The following is a 7,297-nucleotide window of genomic DNA, read 5'->3' as shown; positions in this document are numbered from 1 at the left end:
AACATACACACATACATACGCATACACGCACGCACGTACGCACTCACATTACATTCTATTCTGATATATGCAGGTACAAATCAAAATAAAATAGTACTTCCTTTTATGCACGCCTTATGGTCCAGGACTTTTAAAAGAAGAAAAAGAAAAAAGGGTAACAACGAGTGAAGAAGAAGAACAAAAAGAAGGAAAACAAGAAGAACAAGAAGAAGAAGAAAAAAAAGAAGAAGAAGAGGAAGAAAAACCTAAAGTTGATAGTGAGTAACGAAGCAGAATTAAACTGATGATAATAACAGGAACAGCAGTCGGGCCTGTGTTGGAATGTTATATGAACAAGCAATTACAAAAAGTTTTTCCTTTGAGTAGATCGTGATCTAAGTGTAATGGGTTTTTTTCTCTCTTTCTTTCACTATATAAAAAGGTTGAGCCATTGTGCCCATTCTTTATTAAACTTCATAGTTGCAGTTTTTGAAATAAATATATTTCTCAATTTCAAATTTGTTTTGCAACACGTTTTGAACGGACGCGATAGTTAATTTTTTTCTTGCATTTTCGTACAGTATATATAATATTTAATGTTAATAATTAGCCAGTTAATTATATTAACGTTCTTTTTGTTAATAATACCAAACATAACAGTATTTTTGTGAAAGTGGACAACAATTCCTGTTTTGGACAAAACCCAGTCTTCTACAGCTTTCCATAAAATATTAACCTGAGTGCATTCATAGAAAAGATGTTGTAGAGTTTCTGGGAAGTTATTACAGAATATAGACATATTAGAATGTACATAATGAATCATATATAGAAAAGTGTTTGTTGCTAAAATCATATGTAGGATGCGATACTGAAACCATAATAAAGTTGTATCATTAATGCTTTGGAACGGTAATTCATAGTATTGTTCCCAATCACTTGAGTCAAAATTAAATCCTTGATTTCTATATTTTATCTGCGCTTTTGGGATTATGTGTTTATGGTTGAGTATGCAATACATGTCCGTACATCCCTGTTTACTTTTCAAAACAAGTCTTAACCTAAAAGGGAAAATTGGATTATTCACTTTTTTGAAACGATCGTCCCTTAAATCACTAAATGTTGATATGAATGATTTCACAGCATTTATTAGTGAAGCATAGCTAATGAAATTTGAATTAACATGATATTTTTCTGCAAATTGTTCATACTTTAAAAATTCTCCATAATCATCTACTAAATCGTTTATGAAGATTATACCTTTTTGGGCATAATGTTTATATAAAAATGGTTTATGATTTATAACTATTTCACTATTATGCCAAATATTAACTGATAAAATATCATCTACAGATTGTGGCTTATGTTTTTGTTCAGTAGTTATCCAACTCAGTAATGTATCTTTCCAAAACATGTTTGACATCTCATTGCATTTTTTAGAAATAAAAGGATCACCATATATTATTAAATCGTTCTTTGAGATACCTGTAACGGATTTGAAAAGAGTAACCCACTTTGAATTGTTTAAAAACAGTCTTCGTATCCATGAACATTTTAATGAGTTTTTAAAATGATATATGTTTAACATTTTAATACCCCCTGCTTTATAACCTTGTGCTATTAAATCACGTTTGAGCTTTTCTGGTTTATTCTGCCAAATAAATTTATGAAATAGCGTCGTTATATTTTTTTAAAAACCTTTCCCTGTGTCTGGCAATGATATTAGCAAATATATTAGCTTGGGTATTATTAAGGTTTTAAGAACAGTTATTCTCTCCAAAACCGTTAAATTTCTAATGGACCATAATTTTATTAATTTTTGAATTTCCAGTACTTTAATATTATAATTTAGATGCATGATATGTTACAAGGTAACTGTAAAATTAATACCAAGTCTACAAAAATCTGTTGCCCCCCATTCCAACATCCATCGTGCATGGTGAAAAACCTCGTTAGAGAACTTTTTACTTCCAATCCATATGGCTTTTGATTTAGAATAATTTATTTTTAAACCAGAAATACGTGCGTAATAATCTAAAACTTTAAATGTACCGTACAAGGACTCAGGAGATCGGTCAAGAATAAAGCTTGTGTCAACGGCGTATTGCGATATAAGGTATTCTTGGCCGTCTATAGCAATACCTTTAATGGCTTCGTTATTTCTAACAATAATAGCTAAAATTTCAGCACAAATAATAAAAATATATGGCGACAACGGGTCCCCTTGTCTACACTCCGTTTCTAGCATGAACGGTTCAGACAGATAACCATTTTGCAATATTCTTGATAAGGAGTTGTTATACAATGTTTTGATCCAATTTTTAATCGAAGATTTAAAATTAAAATTATCAAGTACTTTATTTATGAATGACCACGATACCGAGTCAAAGGCCTTCTCGAAATCGACAAGTAGCAATAAACCTGGAATGTTCTGTGTTTCAGTGTACTGCATAATGTCGTATATGAGTCTAATGATTTCTCCAATATATCGTCCTTTAATAAAGCCGGTTTAATCATTATTTATTATTTTATCTAATACCTGTTTTATTCTGTTTGCGATACAGCCGGATGCCATTTTATAAGTACAGTTCAATAAAATTAACGGCCTCCAGTTTTTAAGAAATTCTTTAGGTTTATTTGCTTTAGGGATACATGTAATTATACCTAATTTTTGTACACTGGACATTTCCTTAATGGAGTAACTATGGTTAATAGACCTGACTATAAAGTGACCGAGATCAGTCCAGAAGAGTTTAAAGAACTATTCAGTGAATCCATCAGATATAGGACTTTTATCGTTTTTCATAGTTTTGAGAAATGCTAGTACTTCTGAGTATTTTAATTCACCTTCTAATTGTTCAGATTCTTCATCAGTTAATTTATTAAAGTTTAATCCACCCATGTTTTCTATTATATCGTTGTCATCTTGTCCTTCTGGCGCGGAGTAAAGTTTTTGATAGAAAGCTCTAGTTTCTTTAAGAATTTCTTCTTGATCTCGGATTTCTTTTCCATTTTCTAAACGTATTCTTGAAACAAGTTTGCTCAAATAGTTCCTTGATTCTAAGTTACAAAAATACTTTGTTGGTTTTTCTCCTTCTTCTATCCATTTTGCACGTGACCGAATATAATGACCGTTAAGCTTTACTCTTCGCAGTTCCATTAATTCATAAGGTTTTTTTTTCAATTTCTTTTGAATCAATATTTTCTTCTTCCTCCAAACGTTTAATATCATCGCACCCCCCTTTTAAAAAAAAAAAATATTTATTGTCCCAGATATTTATATATTGATAATGTCAGGGTTGGGGCCCTGAAATCATTATCTAACAATAGATACATAAATATAAAGTGCATTCAATAAAATTATTAGTTAAATGAAACAGTCAAATTTGGAGCACAAAATTAATGACAGACTAAATATATAATAAAAAAGAAATTAAACAGATAGACAGAGAGAAAAGAAGAAGAAAAAAATCCATATTTCCAAATATAGAAAACAAATGTTATTGGCTTTTAGGTTACAACCCCCCCCCCCCCCCCCACACACACACGCACAAAACCCATCACCAACAGTATATGTCTTATATTGGAGTTATTTTTAACTATTAAGACTAAGTTTAACTTTCTAGACATCTTTGCCAAGGTGCCCAATTTTCATCAAACTCTTTATGTGAACAGTTTTTATGGAGTATGTATTTCTCTATTTGTAATTTATTTGTAATTACATTTTTAATTCCAGTTATATGAAGTATATTCTTTTGAAGTTTTGTTGTATATATATATATATATATATATATATATATATATATATATATATATATATATATATACTCTTCAAAAAAAGAAACGCAAAAGGGTACAAATGGGTTATAACTCCGATTTTATGTTTCCTACCGGTTCATGCTTTGTGAATATAAGGTCATTGCATGTCCCAAACACATTCCCACGGTTACATTCGATAAAACGCAGCTACTGTACAATAAAGTTCCAAAATGTGAATATTCGCAAAAACGCAGCCACGTGCAAACCATGTCACCACTGCACGTGCGTTGTCTGCACGTGCAACATGAACACCGACAGTATAAAAGTGCAGGGTGTTCGCTTGCCTGGCCTCTGTATCTGGCCGACAGTTGACAATCCAGGACATTCCACGTCTCAGTGAACCGCAGAGAAACAATGCCATCGGCCGACTAGACGCAGGCGAATCCAGAACGGCCGTTGCCAGGGCATTCCATGTGTCCCCAAGCACCATCTCCAGACTGTGGGACCGTTACCAGCAACATGGATCAACACGTGACCTCCCTAGATCCGGTCGACCACGGGTCACTACCCCCCGGGCAGGACCGCTACATCCGGGTACGCCACCTTCGGGAACGATTGACTACTGCCACCTCCACAGCCGCAGCAATACCAGGTTTGCGCAGGATATCCGACCAGACCGTACGGAACCGCCTACGTGAGGTAGGAATTCGTGCCAGACATCCAGTTCGAGGTGTCATCTTAACACCACAACACCGTCGACTCCGACTGCAGTGGTGCCAGATTCATCGACAATGGCCTCAACTGCGATGGAGACAGGTGTGGTTCAGTGACGAGTCCCGATTTCTGCTCCGACGTCATGATGAAAGATGTCGCGTGTATAGGCGTCGTGGTGAACGTTATGCGGCAAACTGCGTGCAGGAAGTGGACAGATTCGGCGGGGGTAGTGTCATGGTGTGGGCAGCAATCTCACACACTGGCAGAACTGACCTGGTCCACGTGCAGGGCAACCTGAATGCACAGGGCTACATTGACCAGATCCTCCGGCCACACATCGTTCCAGTTATGGCCAACGCCAACGCAGTGTTCCAACATGACAACGCCAGGCCTCACACAGCACGTCTCACAACGGCTTTCCTACAGAACAACAACATTAATGTCCTTCCTTGGCCATCGATATCACCGGATTTGAACCCAATTGAGAATCTATGGGACGAGTTGGACCGACGCCTCCGACAGCGACAACCACAGCCCCAGACCCTGCCCGAGCTGGCAGCAGCCTTGCAGGCCGAGTGGGCCACCATCCCCCGGGACGTCATCCGTACTCTGGTTGCTTCAATGGGCAGGCGGTGCCAGGCAGTTGTCAACACACGCGGAGGCCACACCCGGTATTGACTCCAGATGACCTTGACCTTGGTGGTGTGTCCTATCACTTACTCACAATGGACTAGAGTGAATTGTGAACAATCCTGCAACATTTGGTAATTATCGGACTCACCATTCAATAATTAAATCAATTCTCCAAATGTTACGACAATGTGGTTTTGCGTTTCTTCTTTTGAAGAGTATATATATAATGCTTTACATTGACAATAAGCCAATTCACAAATTTGTGATTTGTATGTATGCTGCCGAATAGAACCATACTTTTATCAAGCTGAATATATTCGTCTTTTTGCTGTAACCATTGTTCTATAGTTTTTCAAAGTTCACTGACTTTAGGGCAATCATAAAACAAGGTTACTGGTTGCTGATTACAAAAGTTACAAGTACTGGAAGCAATATATTTTATTTTATATAAAAACTAATTTGTTGGTATAATCCTATGTAAAATTTGGTACTAAAACCATAGTAGAGTTGGGTCTTTCAAAATCATAAATGGAAGACTATAATACTTTGCCCATTTTGAAGTAGGAAAACAGCATCCTTCACGAGAATATTTCAATTGTGATGTAGGAACTACAGTAGCATTATTCAGTACTTTATAAATTTCTCTACTTCCCGATTTGTTTTTCGCAAGAAGCTTTATTTTCGACGGAAATACTGGATGTTTAGGCACTTCGTAAGTTTGTTTATTTAAAAAAAAAATTGTTCGGTATAAATAATTTGATTGCACATATTAAAGACGCATATTCTAAAAAATTTGATCGTATATTATATTTTGCATTAAAAGTGTTATAATCCATAAACTGCCCTTGGCTATCTAGTAAATCATATAAAAATATAACGCCTTTTTCAATGAAATTTTTATATAATATAGGTTTTCTGTCTATTAGTATATTACTATTATTCCAAATGTTCAAACTTAGAATTTCTTCTTCATTTTAAAATGTTAATTTTTGTTGAAATAAAATCCAACTATTTAATACATCCTTCCAAAACATATTTTTAATTTTCTTTATCCTAAGCTGAATTAAAAAATCACCTTGTATAACTAAGTCTCTGGTTGTTAAACCTGTTATAGACTGAAAAATATTTGCAAATTTAGAATTTGACCCAAACAGTCTTTTCATCCAAGTCAGTTTTAATGCTGTAGAGAAATGTATAATATCTATCATTTTAAGCCCACCTTTTTCATAATCTTGCACTAGTATTGTTCTTTTTATCCAGTCAGGTTTGTTTAGCCATACAAAATTAAAAAGTAATTTATTTATTTGTTTTAATATTCTTTCCGGTGGATTTGGTAAAGAAATAAGTAAATGCGTTATTTTGGGTATTACAAGCGATTTTACCACAATAATTCTACCCAAAATGGTTAATTTTCTTGTTGACCACTGTTTCATAGATTTCTTCATTTCCAATATTGATAAAACCAGTTTGATCTTTAGCAATAATTGTATCAAGTACTGTTTTTATTCTACTGGCTATGCATCCTGAAGCTATTTTGTATATACAGTTCAATAAAGTAATAGGACGCCAATTTTTTAAAAACTGCTTTGGTTTATTTAATTTCGGTATACAAGTAATAATTCCTAATTTTTGAGTGTTGGACATTTCATTTATATTATATCTATAATTAAGAGATCTAACAATAAAGCGACCTAGGTCAATCCAAAATAATTTTAAAAATTCAGCCGTAAAACCATCTGAACCAGGGCTTTTATAATTTGTCATATTTTAAAGACATTCTAGTGCTTCACTAGTAGTAGGGGGGCCTGTATGGGGTCATCGTCCTTGACCTTGATCACGTGACCTTGGTAGGAAACAATGGCCTTTGTGTAGGAAACAATGGCCTTTGTATAGATTGATACAGGTGTGTGACCTGGGTAGGAAACAATGACCTTTGTGTAGGAGACAATGGCACAATGGCCTTTGTATAGGAGACAATGGCCTCTGTTTAGGTTGGTACAGGTGTGTGGTCTTTGTGTAGGAGACAATGGCCTTGGAAAGATATGCGATCATGGTAAGAGACAATGGCCTCTATGTAGGTGTGTGATCATGATGAATTCAATTCAATTTATTGCATATTACCAAACAAACTGGTGTCAGCAAAACAAATAAAAGCAAAGAAACATACAGCACCATTAACAACAACAACAATTAATAATAACAATTTTAATGTACA

Source organism: Gigantopelta aegis, chromosome 10 (assembly GCF_016097555.1).
Source record: "Gigantopelta aegis isolate Gae_Host chromosome 10, Gae_host_genome, whole genome shotgun sequence".
NCBI classification, from domain to species: Eukaryota; Metazoa; Mollusca; class Gastropoda; order Neomphalida; family Peltospiridae; genus Gigantopelta; species Gigantopelta aegis.
This window is presented reverse-complemented; position numbering follows the sequence as displayed.